Here is a 14,147-nt window from a genome sequence, read left to right as displayed (position 1 = left end):
TTAGTGTATAGAAATGCAACTAATTTCTGAACATTAATTTTTTTATCTTGCAACTTTGCTGTATTTATTTATTAGTTCTGATGGGCTTTTAAAAAATGAATTCTTTAGAGTTTTCTACCTATAAAACCATGTCATCTGCAAAGAGATTATTTCACTTCTTTTTTTCCCCAATTTTGATTCATTTTATTTCTTTTTCTTACCTAATTGCTCTGATTAAGACTTTAGTACTGGGCTGGGGATGTGGCTCAAGCGGTAGCGCGCTCGCCTGGCATGCATGCGGCCCGGGTTTGATCCTCAGCACCACATACCAACAAAGATGTTGTTTCTGCCGAGAACTTTATTTTTAGACAGTGTCTCCCTAAGTTGCCCAAGCTGATCTTGAACCTCCTGATCCTCCTATCTCAGCCTCCTGAGTAGCTGGAATTACAGGCATGTGACGTTGTGCCTGGCAGTAATTTTCTGCTATTCCTAGGTTTTTGCATATTTTTTTTTTTAAATAATGAAAGAGTGGTGAATCTTATCAAATGCTTTTTCTGTATCATTTAAGATGATCATGTGATTTTTGTCCTTTATTTGTTAATGTGGCCCATTACATTACATTTATTCATTTCCATATGTAAAACCATCCTTGCATTCCAGGGGTAAATCCTACTTGAGGATGATTGATAATGCTCTTGCTGTGCTGTTGAACTTAATTTGCTAGTATTTTTTGGATGATTTTTGCATTACTATTCATTAGATATTTTAGTCTGTAGGATCTTTGTCTGGCTTTGGTGGCAGAATAATGCTGAACTCATAAAATGAATTCAGAAGTGTTCCATTTTCTTTAATTTTTTGGAAGAGTTCGAGAAGAATTAGTATTGATTCTTTTTTAAGTATTAGATAGAATTGTCCAGTGATGCCATTTGATCCTGGGTTTTCCTGTGTTGGGAGGTTTTTTTTTTTTTTTTTTTTTTTTTTTTTAGATTCAATCTCCTTACTAGTAATAATTCTTTTCAGATTTTCTATTTCTTCATGATTCAGTCTTGTCTGATTGTATGCTTATAGTAACCTATCAAATTTCTTGTGGTTATTCAATTGGTTTATTTATTGATTTATGGTCCTGGGATTGAACCCAGGAGTGCTCTGCCACTGAGCTACACTCGCAGGCTTCTTTAGCTTTGGGGTTGAGATAGGGTCTCCCTAAATTGATGAGGCTGACTTTGAACTTATGATCTACTTTAGCCTCCTGAGTAGTTGGAGTTCTAGGCGTGCATCACTCTGCCCAGCTCTTGTGACCCCGTGGGTCTCCCCGTGGGAGAGGATTGTTATAAAGGAGCCAGCCTGCTTCTGCCCACACTCTTTTTGCTCTTCATTCCTGTTTGAGACGTGACTGCTTGCTACTATATGAGCTCTTGCCATCATGCACTACCATCTGCTGCTCTCATCTGATGTCACACAGATGGAGCCTCCCTGCCCAATCTTGGACTTTGGACCTCCCAAACTGTGAGCTGAATAAACTTTTCCTCTTTATAAAGCTAGCTGTTGTAGGCATTTCATTACAGTCACAATTTTTTTTTTCCTCCTGGTACTGGGGATTGAACCGAGGGCCTTGCACAGGCTAGGCAAGGGCTCTCCTGCTGATCCACATCCCCAAACTCAAAAATGCCATGTGGGTCAGGTCCAATTGATCTGTGGTGTTCTTTAAGTCCTAGATTTACTTACTGACTTTCTGTTTCGTTGTTTTCTCAGACCTACATATTTCAAATGTTTAGATTTCCTCAAACACACGTTTAAAACAGTGTCTAAATAGTTTTATTTAAAAATGCTCCAGTTATCTAAAATGCTTCAGAATGTACACTTTTAACAATGATTTAAGCATGATGAAAAAATCTTCTCAGTTGACTGGAAATGTGTGCAAGTCAGCATCTAGTTAAAAGAAATTCTTGCAGGGAGTGCAGAAGCGAACCCTGTGAAAATAGACTTCAGAGAGCAGCAGGATCACTATCCTGGGGGAGGGATGGGCTGAGATGGAACAAAAATCAGGGGAGGGGTAGGTCTGGTGAGCACAAAAGGGAGGAAATGGGGCACAGAGCTTCTTGGAGGATCTGGCAAGGATGACAGTTGGTACCAAGGCCCTGGGGAGGAGAGGAGGTGGCTCCTTGTTTTTGTTAGCTTTCTATTACTGTAAAAAAACCCCTGAGATAGTCAACTTGCAAAGAGGAAAGGTTTAATAAAATAAACAAGTTCTGGAGGCTTCAGTTCATGGTTGGTTGGCCCCCAGTTGCTTTTGGGCCTGTGTGAGACAGTGCGTCGTGGGTAGGGAGGGGGCACATGGACGAGCAAAGCTGTTCGATTCATGACTGAAATGCAGAAGAGAGAAAGAGGAAAGGGACGGTGTCCCTCCACTCCTTTTGTGGGACCCTCAGTGACCTAAAACCTCTACGAGGCCCTAAGTTTTAAAGTGTCCACTGCTGGCTCCACACTGGGAACAAGATTTTAAAACATGGGCTTCGGGGGAGCAATTCAGAGCCAAACTGTGGCAACACTCGAACCCCAGGTTGGGAAGTCTCCTGGGAGATCCCAGAGGCAGCTCAGAATAGAGTGGCCCTTCTGTCCCTCCCGTGCAGTGACCACTCGTTTCCTAGCCCCTTCACCCCACCCAGCACTCCCACTTTCCTTCCAGGGGAAGAGGGAGACTGAAGAGGAAGAAAATGTTACCTCTGCATTAGAGACCGAGAGATTCTCTTAGGAGGCAGGAGAGCAGGGTCGGGGGGGCCGGAGAGACCCCGTTATTTCCCCCAGAGCCTCTCCTGCCTCCGTGAGAGGGGGTCGGCTGGGCCTCACTGCCCCGGATACTTCACCAAGACTTTAGAACAGCTGGCAGGAAATGAGTGTGTGTGTGTGTGTGTGTGTGTGTGTGTGTGTGTGTGTGTGTGAGACAGAGAGAGAGAGAGAGAGATAGATAGAGAGAGAGATAGAGAGAGAGAGAGAGAGAGAGAGAGAGAGAGAGAGAGAACCCAGTTGGAAGTCTATTGCTAGGGTGTTGTGTTAACTTGCTGTTAGTGTGACTGACATATCTGATAAATACAATTTAGAGGCTGAGGCAGGCGGATTGCTAGTTCAAAGCTAGCCTTAATCAATTTAGTGAGACCCTATCTCTAGATAAAATATAAAAAGGGTAGGGGCGGGGGGGGCTGGGGTTGTGGCTCAGTGGTAGAGTGCTCCCTAGCATGTACGAGGCACTGGGTTCGATCCTCAGCACCACATAAATGTAAAATAAAGATATTGTGTCCACCTAAAACTTAAAAATAAATAAATTAAAAAATTAAAAGGGTGGGGATGAGGCTCAGTGGTTAGGCACCTCTGGGTTCAATCCCCAGTACCAAAAAAAAAAAAAAAAAAAAAAAAAAGATTTAGTAGAGGGGAAGTTTCTTTTGGGGCTGATGGTTTCAGAGGTCTCAGTCTGTGTTTAGCCAACTCCATTGCTCTGGGCCTGAGATGAGGCAGAAAATCACGGTGGCAGAAAGATGCTTGCTCACAGCAGCTGGGGAGCAGACCCACAACCACACGTACACACAACCACATTTGGCTTTGTTTTCCATTTAAATTCCTAATAAGGTTTATTTCAAAAAACAAAATAATCCTTTCTATTGTCTCATGTTAAAAGTTTTTTTTTTTTTTTTTTTTTTTGTACCAGGGATTGAACTCAGGGGCACTCAACCACAGAGCCACACCCCCAGCCCTATTTTGTATTTTATTTAGAGACAGGGTCTCACTGAGTTGCTTAGTGCCTTGCTGTTGCTGAGGCTGGCTTTGAACTCTCTATCCTCCTGCCTCAGCCTCCTGAGCTGCTGGGATTACAGGCGTGCGCCACCTCACCTTAAAAATACTTGTGAAAAAAAAAAAAAAACAACTTCTGTATCCAAGGGTTATTGATGACCCTGTAGGACAGGAATCAGTGCCCACATCTCACAGAGGAAGATACTGAGGCTCAGAGACCTGGTGTGACTTACCTACGGACACACCTGCCTGTGGCCAGGAGGAGACACAATGCAACTCCCTTGTTTCACCAACTGTGTGGACTGCCACCCATGAGGGCAGGGACGTCTGTCCATGTCTTGGCCTCGACACAGTGGAGGGCCAAGAGTGTCCCCTACAGGCCCTGTATGGCGGCTGTGTGGCTTCTCAGGTATACTTATTCATTCAGGATGTAGTAATTTGAAATCGACCAAAATATGCCATGTACGAATATGAATGTACCACGGTGAACTTCACCTTTGTGTCTATCTATAAAGCAACAATAAAAAAACGAATGGAAGGAAGACCAGGAGAATAGAGGAAGGGAAGGAGGAGGAGGAGGAGGAGGGAGAAATAGGAGGAAATCGAATACGAGGGAGTGTAAGGGAGCAAATGATATCCCTCACAGGTATGATCATGTCAGGATGGACCCATTATTATGATTATGTACAGCTATAATGCACCAATAAAAACCACAATGACAATGAAATACAATAAGGCAAGCTAGAAATAAACAAGAAAGAATAAAGTGCCTTGAACCAGGCGCTGTGGCACACGCCTGTGATCCCAGCTACTCAGGAGGCTGAGACAGGAGGATCACAAGTTCAAGGCCAGCTTGGGAAACTGAGAGAGACCTGGTCTCAAAATACAATAAAATGGGCTGAGGATGGAGCTCAGTATAGAGCACCTGGTTACAAGGTAATGTATGTGTATGTTCAAAGGCTGTAACGAAAAGAGTGAGACGAGGTGTCTCCTGATGTTATGGAGCTTACAGTTTAGAGAAGAAGACAGCAAATACTACATCATCACACAAATAAGTGAATCGTTATCAACAGAGATGACATTTGTTTTGGTGCTAAGAATTGAACCCAGGAGCACTCTACCCCTGAGTTACATTCTCAGACCTTTTTATGTTTTATTTTGAGACAAGGTCTTGCTGAGTTGCTAAGATTGTCCTTGAACTTTTGATCCTCCTGCCTCAGCCTCTTGAGTTGCTGGGTTTACAGGTGTGCACCTCTGCTCCCAGCTTGAGATAACTTTTGAAGAATCATACTCAGAAATTTTTAACAATGTAAACCTGACGTAGCCTTCACATGGGACTGTCTTTGTGGGATTGGGCTGGTTGGAGATGTAAAAAGGTGTTGGACAAAACAAAACAGAAGAAAGAAACCAGGAAGATATGCCTAGGCCACATGCAATGATGATCAGGCATGGTGGTGTACTCCTGTAATCCCAGTGACTGCGGAGGCTGAGGCAGGAGGATGGTAAGTTTGAGGCCAGCCTCAGCAACTTAGTGAGAACCTGTCTCATGTAGCCCAGTGGTTAAGAGCCCCTGGGTTAATTCCCTGGTACCAAAAAAGAAAAAAAAAAAAAAAAAAGGAGAATATAATGATGATTAAACAGGAAGCCAGCGTGGTAGTGCCTTCCTAGTGACTTGGGAGGCTGAGACAGGAGAATTGCAAGTTCAAGACCACCCAGGGCTGGGCTGGGTTGTAGCTCAGTGGTAGAGCGCTTGCCTAACATGTATGAGCACTGGGTTTAATTTTCAGCACCGCATATAAATAAAGATCCTGAGAGAGAGAGAGAGAGAGAGAGAGAGAGAGAGAGAGAGAGAGAGAGAGATATCGAATAAACTTCAAAATTACCAAAAAAAAAAAAAAAAATGCTGGGGATGTAACTCAGTGGCAAAGCACCCATGGTTTCAATCCCTAGGACAAAACAAAACAAAACAAAAAACCAGGAAGATAGACATAGGCCATGTGCAAACATTAGGCCATTTTATCTAATGACTTGAGTGTCCATGGATTTTGGTTTCCTTGAAGCCTCCTGGGCCACTCCCCTGAGGACTAAGAGAATGGCTATCTACAAAGAAAGACCCAGAGATGATCTACAGGAAAACAAGTTGTCACAGTGGGATCATAATAAGGATTATTCATTTTTAAGCACTATTTAAATTTCACTTGAATTTATCCAAAGACCAAATGAACAAATTACTCAATTCCAGCTGTTTTTTTCATTATGAGAAATATTAATTCCTGGGGTTGGGGATGTGGCTCAGGGGTAGAGCGACACTTTATCTGTGCAAGGCCTAGGGTGCAGTACCCAGCCCCACTGAAAAGAAAACAGTAATTCCTACAGAATGCTGCAGATGAAAAACAACTCTTAACCACATGCATTCATCTTAGTTATCTAAGGTTAAAGAAAACAGTATGCTTATAATTACAATCATTTTCCCTGCCCCAGTCTATCCATTGTTGATAGTTATGTGAATTCCTTTTCAGGTGCTGATGTCTGTACTATTTACATTTTGTTTGCAACCATGATCTCCTTGGGTGGGGAGCCTTTTACTTTCTGAATTCGGTGTTCAATAACAGACCTTTTAGCTTGACTTCTTCATTCTTGCATCCTTTATTTGATTCATTATTTAGTTGGTTGGATTTCAAAGGGCTTTTGGCTCAGTGTAGCTCTTGAGTTCTTTCAGCTGGAGCCTGTGGGTGCTTGGCAGGGGATGAAATTCTTGGGTCACTCATTTTTTCTCTCCAAGCCCCGGAGACACCGCTCCACGGTTGGCTCCCCTTTCCTGCGTTAACTGGAAGGGCCACCGATTTTCTCAGGCTAACCAGATCTTCCTGCAAAATCTCATGTGCAATTCCTTTTTCTTTGTGGATGCTCTTCTTTTTCTTAAACTCTTTTTCTTTCCCCACTATTTTAATGACGAAATATTTCCAGTGTACAGAAAACAATATCCAGGCACAAGCTTTGTTGAATTTGAACATTTTTCTACATTTGTTTCAAATCCCTTCAAAATAAACAAAACTAACGGATCCAGTTAAAAGCCTCTGTGTGCAATCCCACATGGCACGCACCCTTTCTACAGCTGTAGCTATTATCCTGAATTACGTGTTTATGTGTCCCTTGAATAATTTTTTTGTTTTTTGGCCCAATGCAGTGGCACATGCCTGTAATCCCAGGTACTCTGGAAGCTGAGGCAGAGGGATTGCAAGTAAATTCAAGGCCAGCCTGGGTAACTTAGTGAGATCCTATTTCAAAATAAAAATGAAAAGGGCAAGGGATGTAGCTCAGTGGTAGAGTGTCCCTGAGTTCAATTTCCAGTGCACACATATAAAACATTTTTTTAAATCATATATTCCTAAGCAATATATTATTTAGCACTGCATTTTTAACTTTACATACATTATATCTTAATATATAGGTTCTTATGCAGACTCTCTCGTTCAAAATGAGAGTGTAATCTTAGGAACTTGGGAAGCTGAGGTCACAAATTTGAGTCCTGCCTCAGCAACTTATGGGGGCCCTAAGTAACTTAGGGAGACTTAAGAATGAGAAGGGCTGGGGATGTGGCCCAGTGGTAGAGCACGTAGATTCAATGTCAGTACCACAAATAATGAAAGAAAAAGAAAATCATTTTATTTTAAATAACTCACAAACAATAACAGCGCAACATCTGGTCTAAGGAGGCCACAGATATATTTGCCCAGTCACCCTTTCTATGCCATCTCAATGAACCATGAGAACATCCTTTTCTGTTGCCAGTCATAAGCCAGGATGCACCCGGTATGGTGGCTTGGGAGGCTGAGGCAGGAGGACTGTGATTTCAAAGCCTGCAATTTAGCAGGTCCCTAAGCAACTCAGCAAGATGGTGAGATGCCATCTCTAAATAAAATATAAAAAAAAGGGTTGGGGAGGTGGCTCAGGGGTTAAGCGCCCTTGGGTTCAATCCCTAGTACAAAACAAAACAAAACAAAAACCCAAACAAACCCAGGATGCTATGTATCACGGAGGAGAAGGGAGGGTTTGCTGAAGGTTTTACACTTTATGCTTTCACTACCAATTACATTTTTATGCTAAAACAATTTAGTGATGCCAGCCCATTTTCTCCTTCTTCAACTTGAATTTCGTGATTAGAGGAATCTATTAGTGAGCTTGCACTGTCTCAACTCCTCATTGAAACCCTCATCTTGGTTCTGGGCACACTTTAAACATTGTTTTATCTCATGGAGGCACAAGTCACCAACCTGCGGCTGCTGCCTTACTGGCTGGGTTCCCTGAGGCTGCAGGTAAGTGACGTCAGACCTTGGGGGCAGAGCATTCCTTCCTCCCACCAAGCTCCCAGCTGCAGCATGGCCAGCTGCAGTGTGACAGAGAACCCACAGCTGCGCCAGCTGCCGCTGCCAGGGAGCAGCAGCAGGTGAGCCCAGCCCAGATGGTGGGGCTGTGGCTGGCGGCAGAGCTGCGGGTGCTGCCTTGGGTTCAGCTGTCCTCCCAGGGGCCCTGCTGGCAGGAGCGGCCGTGCAAAGAGCGCAGCTTCACTTTTACTTGCACAGCATCGGACGTGCCCTGTGACTGTGCCCAGAGAGTGGAATTTTGCAAAGATCCCGGTTGCTTCCATAAAGAAGTGTGGGAGCTGTACACCTTCATTATACCTTTGCTTATTTTTTTCTCCTTTACTAATCAATTTCTGAAAAGGCTGTGTTAAATTTTCTAACCATAAGTGATCCACTATTTCTCCTAGAAGCATTGTCAGTTGCTGTCTTGTCTATTTTGAAGTTATTTTTTTTTTAAAGAGAGAGAGAGAGAGAGAGAGAGAGAGAGAGAGAGAGAGAGAGAGAGAGTTTTAATATTTATTTTTTAGTTCTCGGCGGACACAACATCTTTGTTGGTATGTGGTGCTGAGGATCGAACCCAGGCCACACGCATGCCAGGCGAGCGCGCTACCGCTTGAGCCACATCCCCAGCCCATGACCTCTTCTTAAATGTTAGAGTTCCCTAAGTATGTACATAGCCACCTCTTCTTAATGCACATTCTCTTCGTCAAGATAATCTACACCAACAGTTACCAAAATTATCTACATGCTACTCATCATAAAATCTAGTTTTTTAAAAAAATTTTTTAAACCTTTTTTTTTTGAGAGAGAGAGAACTTTTAATATTTATTTATTTTTTTTTAGTTTTCGGCGGACACAACATCTTTTGTTTGTATGTGGTGCTGAGGATCGAACCTGGGCCGCACGCATGCCAGGCGAGCGCGCTACCGCTTGAGCCACATCCCCAGCCCATAGTTTGAATTTATATTAGTAGGTTCTTTATGTTCATGGTGTTTATATTTTCTTGTATCATGTTCCTGTTTGTCACTTATATTTCTCATCTTGTACTCTCTTTTGTCAAATGTTAAAATTATTTCCCATGCCAGATGGGGTGGCGCAGCCTGTAATCCCAGCTCTTCAGGGGGCTGAGGCAGGAAGATTGCAAGCCTCAGCAACTTAGTGTGGCCCTAAGCAACTTAGCGAGACCCTGTCTCAAAATAAAGAAACAACAAAGGACTGGGGATGTGGCTCAGTGGTTAAGAGCCCTTGAGTTCAATCCCTGGTGTCAAAAAATAAATAAAAAAGAATATAAAAAAATTTTCCATAGATTTTTGCTAGATGTCCTTCATTGGTCAAGATTTATCTTCCTAGTTTTAGCTTACTAAGGGTTATTACAAATGGGTACTGAATTAATTCTTCCACCCACTAAGATCATCATATGGTTTGAAAATTTAGTCTGTCAGTGTGGTGATATATATTAATACACTTTCTAATATTAAAACCATCTCTGCATTCATGGTATAAACCCTTTGTCTGTCTGTCTGTCTGTCTATCTATCTATCTATCTATATCACACACTAAAACTGTATGTTTGTTTTGTTTAAGGTGCCCGTGTCAAACCCAGAGCCTCGTGCATGCTAAGCAAGTTTTCTACCACTGAGCTGTATCCCAGCATTCAAGTATAATACTAGATTCCATTTGCCATTTGCTAATAGTTAATTTAGAATTTTGCATTTACAATCATAACAGATTGACTACCCAAATTCTCCTTTATCATATGGTTCATTTTTGGTGTTGGTATACAAAATACAAAAGGCTGTAACAGTTACCAAAAATAACAGTGACTTCAATGAGGGAGAATTTTGCTTCTCTCTCCTGGACTATCTGGAAGTTGGTGGTTCTTCTCAACCACCCATAGTTGATGTGTCCAAGTGACTCACCCGTCTTCAAATCCTGTATTCTGCTGCTTAGGAATTCTTTAGTTGTGAGAAAGAAGGTGAGAACAGGTAATGGGGCATTAGCTGTCTCTACCACAAAGGTTATTTTCTGCTTGCCACATAGAGTAAGCTGGACAGTATTTCCTCTTTTTTTAAAAATTTTTGAGTTATATATGCACACCATAACTTTATTTTATTTATTTATTTTTATGTGTTGCTGAGGATAGAACCTAGGGCCTCATATGTGTTAGGCAAGTGCTCTACCACTAAGCCACAACCCAACCCCCTAATCAATTTCTTTGATGGTTATAGATCTTCAGATTTTCTTTCTTACACAGTGTGGTCAGTATGTGCATGTGTGTGTGTGTGTGTATGGTTCCTCTGAAAAGATGCCTATATTGTGCAGTTAAACATTTTTCAATCTTACTGGGTGCAGTGGTATATGCCTATAATCCCAGAGTTTCTAGGCTGAAGCAGGAGAATTGAAAGTTCAAGTCCAGCCTCAGCGGTTTAGCAAGATCTTGTCTCAAAATTAAAAAGAGCCAGGTGTGGTGGCTCACGCCTGTAATCCCAGCAGCTTGGGGGGCTTAGGCAGGAGGATCGAAAATTCAAAGCCAGTCTCAGCAATTTAGCAAGGCCCCTAAACAATTTAGTGAGACCCAAAATGGCTGAGAAATATGGTAAAGTGCTCCTGGGTTCAATCCCTGGTTCAAAAAAATAAAATAAAAATCCAAATTTATTTAGGGGAAACCTGGTTATTCTGGTTTAAGAGTATGGGTCTTCAAAGCAATTTTTCTTTTTCTTTGTTTTTCCCAAGTGTCCCAAGGCCATTACCAATTTGTTAACTCCTTCCCTTTCTCCTCCTCCCCACTCCTCCTTCTCCTCCTCCTACTCCCCCCATCCCCATCCCCAGCCCTTTTTATTTTGAGACAAGGTCTTACTAAATTGCTGAGGCTGGCTTTGAACTTGTGATCTTCTGGCCTCCACCTCCAGAATCCCTGGGATTACAGGCTGTGCCACCGCCCTGGCTGGTTTGGCCTTTCTGAATCACACCAGTTATGTAAACCAAAATCTCAGATCTGCATGAAGGCAGGCCCATGTTGAAAATTTCTCCAGGGAAACCACTCTTCCCTAACGGGAGCCCAGGCCCTTACATAACAAGCTCCTCGCTCGCTCTCTTTTGCTGGTGGAGACTTTCCCTCGGGGAGTAGTTCTTGCAGGATTCTTGCCTCCTGTAGGGACTTTCCAGTTCCCAGCTTCTTGCTGATGTAAGGACTCATCTCTACTCAAACGGTCCTTGAAATTGGAAGCTCTTTGTTTCCTGACACCAGGAGCCGGGTCCTTCCCAAGGAGAGCTGTAGTGTCAACTCATGCTCATTTGGTTTTTAATTCCTACTTTGCTTGGGCTTTCGAAAATTTCCTTTACTTTCACGTGAGCTTAGCAGTTTATTTTAAGAAGTGTCACTCTCATGTTTTAACCAGATGGAAATGGAAGTTTAATTCCTTTTCCTTAACACAATAACTTTCTCGGGATATGCCTGGGTTGTATTAAACTTCTTTTCTTGGAATATGATGTGGCCATTAGACTTTGTTAGAAATATAAGGGTGCTGCAAGAAATCAACACGTGCAAAAAAACAAACTTGACAGGGGAAACCTTTTACTTCTACGAAAGGGGGGCTACCAAAGAAGATCCTGCAGTCTGTCTGCTTTTATCCCCAGGGCAGCGCTGCCTCTTGCTCTGATGGGAGGAGCTCGGATTAAGATCTACAAAATTGGCTAATTTTAAGACTAGGGTGGGCAAAGGAAAAGGCCATCATTGGATCTTACATCCTGATTAAGGCAAATTACTATATTTTGAAAATGGACCACCAAACTTTCCATTTCTCTTGAAGAATGAAGTATTTATTTTAGATTATTTTATTATTTCAATGCTTTATTCTCTTCTTTAAAAAAAAACGATTTATTTTTTAGTTGTAGTTAGATATAATAGCTTTATTTTATTTATTTATTTTTATTTGGTGCTGAGGATCAAACCCAGGGCCTTGCACAGGCTAGGTGAGCGCTCTAACACTGAGCCCCAGCCCCAGCCTCTTGTTCTCTTCTTTAGGTCTACCAATTATATATTTGATTTTTTTTTCTTTTCCACATTTCTTATTCTTTTCATAATATTTTTATTGTTGTGCTTCTTTTTCTTTTCCATTTATGTGTTACTTTGGGAGCAAACCCAGTGAAGGGTCATGGAAAATAATATTCCTACAAGACAATTCCCCAAGAAAGAGAGAGGGACAGAGGAGGGAAATGACGCCTCTCTCAATGCATCCTTTCCCAGTAGTAATGGGCCCTGAGGGAAAAGCCAACTTTCACCCCTAACCGTTCATCCCCAGCATCTCCACCCAAAGCAACACTCACCCCTTCCCAACCACAATGGACCCTGAAGGAAGGGCCAAGGGACCTCTCCCTTTTCCCAGTGCAGATGAGTCCTGGGGAGAGACAAGCAAATGGTGAAGCTCTAGGTAACAGTGGGTCCCGGAGGAAGGAAGATAAGTTGTGGGCTTCTCCCAGTGACGAGGAGTTTCAAACTTTTTACAACTGCCTTCCTGAGTGAAATTTCAACCTGCAAACCAGGTTCCTGACTGTCCAAACTGCACGTCCGCAGCCTCCAGTGGTTAACTCACCCTCATTGTAAACTAGAAAAGCCAGACTCCTTCCGTAACTCAGGGGCCATTTCCTACACCCAGAAAATGAGCCTCCAGTGCTTGGTGGATGGACTTCGCTGCAGAATGAAGGATTTCTTGCTGAGCCGAGGTTTGCTTCCTGCCTCTGTCACTTGTGGGCCATGTGCTTTCCAACCCAGGGCTCTGCACATGGGGGGCAAGTACTGCCCCTGAGCTGTGTCTCCAGCACATTTTTTTTTCAATTTCATTTTTATGCTTTTTTTTAAGTTCATCTGCTATTATTCTTTTTATTCCATTTTAGAATATGACATTCAGTTTTGTCATGTTTTAATTTACTTTTTGTTTCTTTTCTGAAAATCTGTTCTCTCTCTTTTTTTTTTCACTATATATTTTTTCTTTGAAACTTTACAACTCTTTCTCTCTCGGTGGTACTGGGATTGAACCCATGGGTGCTCTACCAGTGAGCTACATTCCCAGATCTTTGTATATTTTATTTTGAGATAGGTCTTCTTAAGTGTCCCAGGCTGGTCTTCAACTTGTGATCCTCCTGCCTCTGAAGTGCCCCCCCACCCTTTCTCCACAGAAAAGCCCTCTTCACCATGGCTGATTTTAGGACTGTCAGCAAAAGAGTCCATTGTAGATAAACTTCCTATTTTCCTGTCGCCCTGTTTACTTGACCACTGGCTGAGAAGATACAGCACTCCAGGTGCTGGACACCCCTGACTAGTTTTTCACAAACGTATCCAGTTTAGTACTTTGAAGAAATGTGCAAACAAGGCCTCTGGCCTTGAGCTGGGCTTCACAGAGATGTTAGGACCTGCCCAGCTCTGATTTCTGAGCCTGAAAATCCCAGAACCCAGGCCTGTTTTGCCTCTCTCCTATAGAGATGGCCTTAGTTTTTCAGCTCTGACAAATAAACTCTCGTATGTGTCTCTGCCTGGTCTCCGTCTTTCATTTCTCTCTTACCTGTCTCTTGTTCCTCTCTTTCCCTTCACTTTCTTTTTTCCATTTTTTTTTGGGGGGGAGTGGGGTATCAGGGGTTGAACTCAGGGGCATTCAACCACTAAGCCACATCTCCAGCCCTATCTTGTATTTTATTTAGAGACAGAGTCTCACTGGGTTGCTCACTGTTGCTGAGGCTGGCTTTGAACTCACAATCCTCCAGTCTCAGCCTCCCGAGCTGCTGGAATTACAGGTGTGCCCCATCTCACCTGGTCCAGCAGGGTTCTTGGCATATGGGATGGAAAAGAATTTCAGCACAAGCCAGACAAAGGCATAGAGGTTTATTTGGGAAGGAAGATACCCATTCAAGGGAGAATGCAGGCTGTCTAGGGAGGGAAAAGCAGCCCTGACTTGGGTTGGGGACCAATATTTATGGAAAGGTCGTATCAGGGGCCAGACTGGACGTGCATAATCCAGGGTGGAACTG

The sequence above is a fragment of the Spermophilus citellus genome, assembly GCF_964194105.1.
Source record: "Spermophilus citellus genome assembly, chromosome: 9".
Taxonomy (NCBI): domain Eukaryota; kingdom Metazoa; phylum Chordata; class Mammalia; order Rodentia; family Sciuridae; genus Spermophilus; species Spermophilus citellus.
This window is presented reverse-complemented; position numbering follows the sequence as displayed.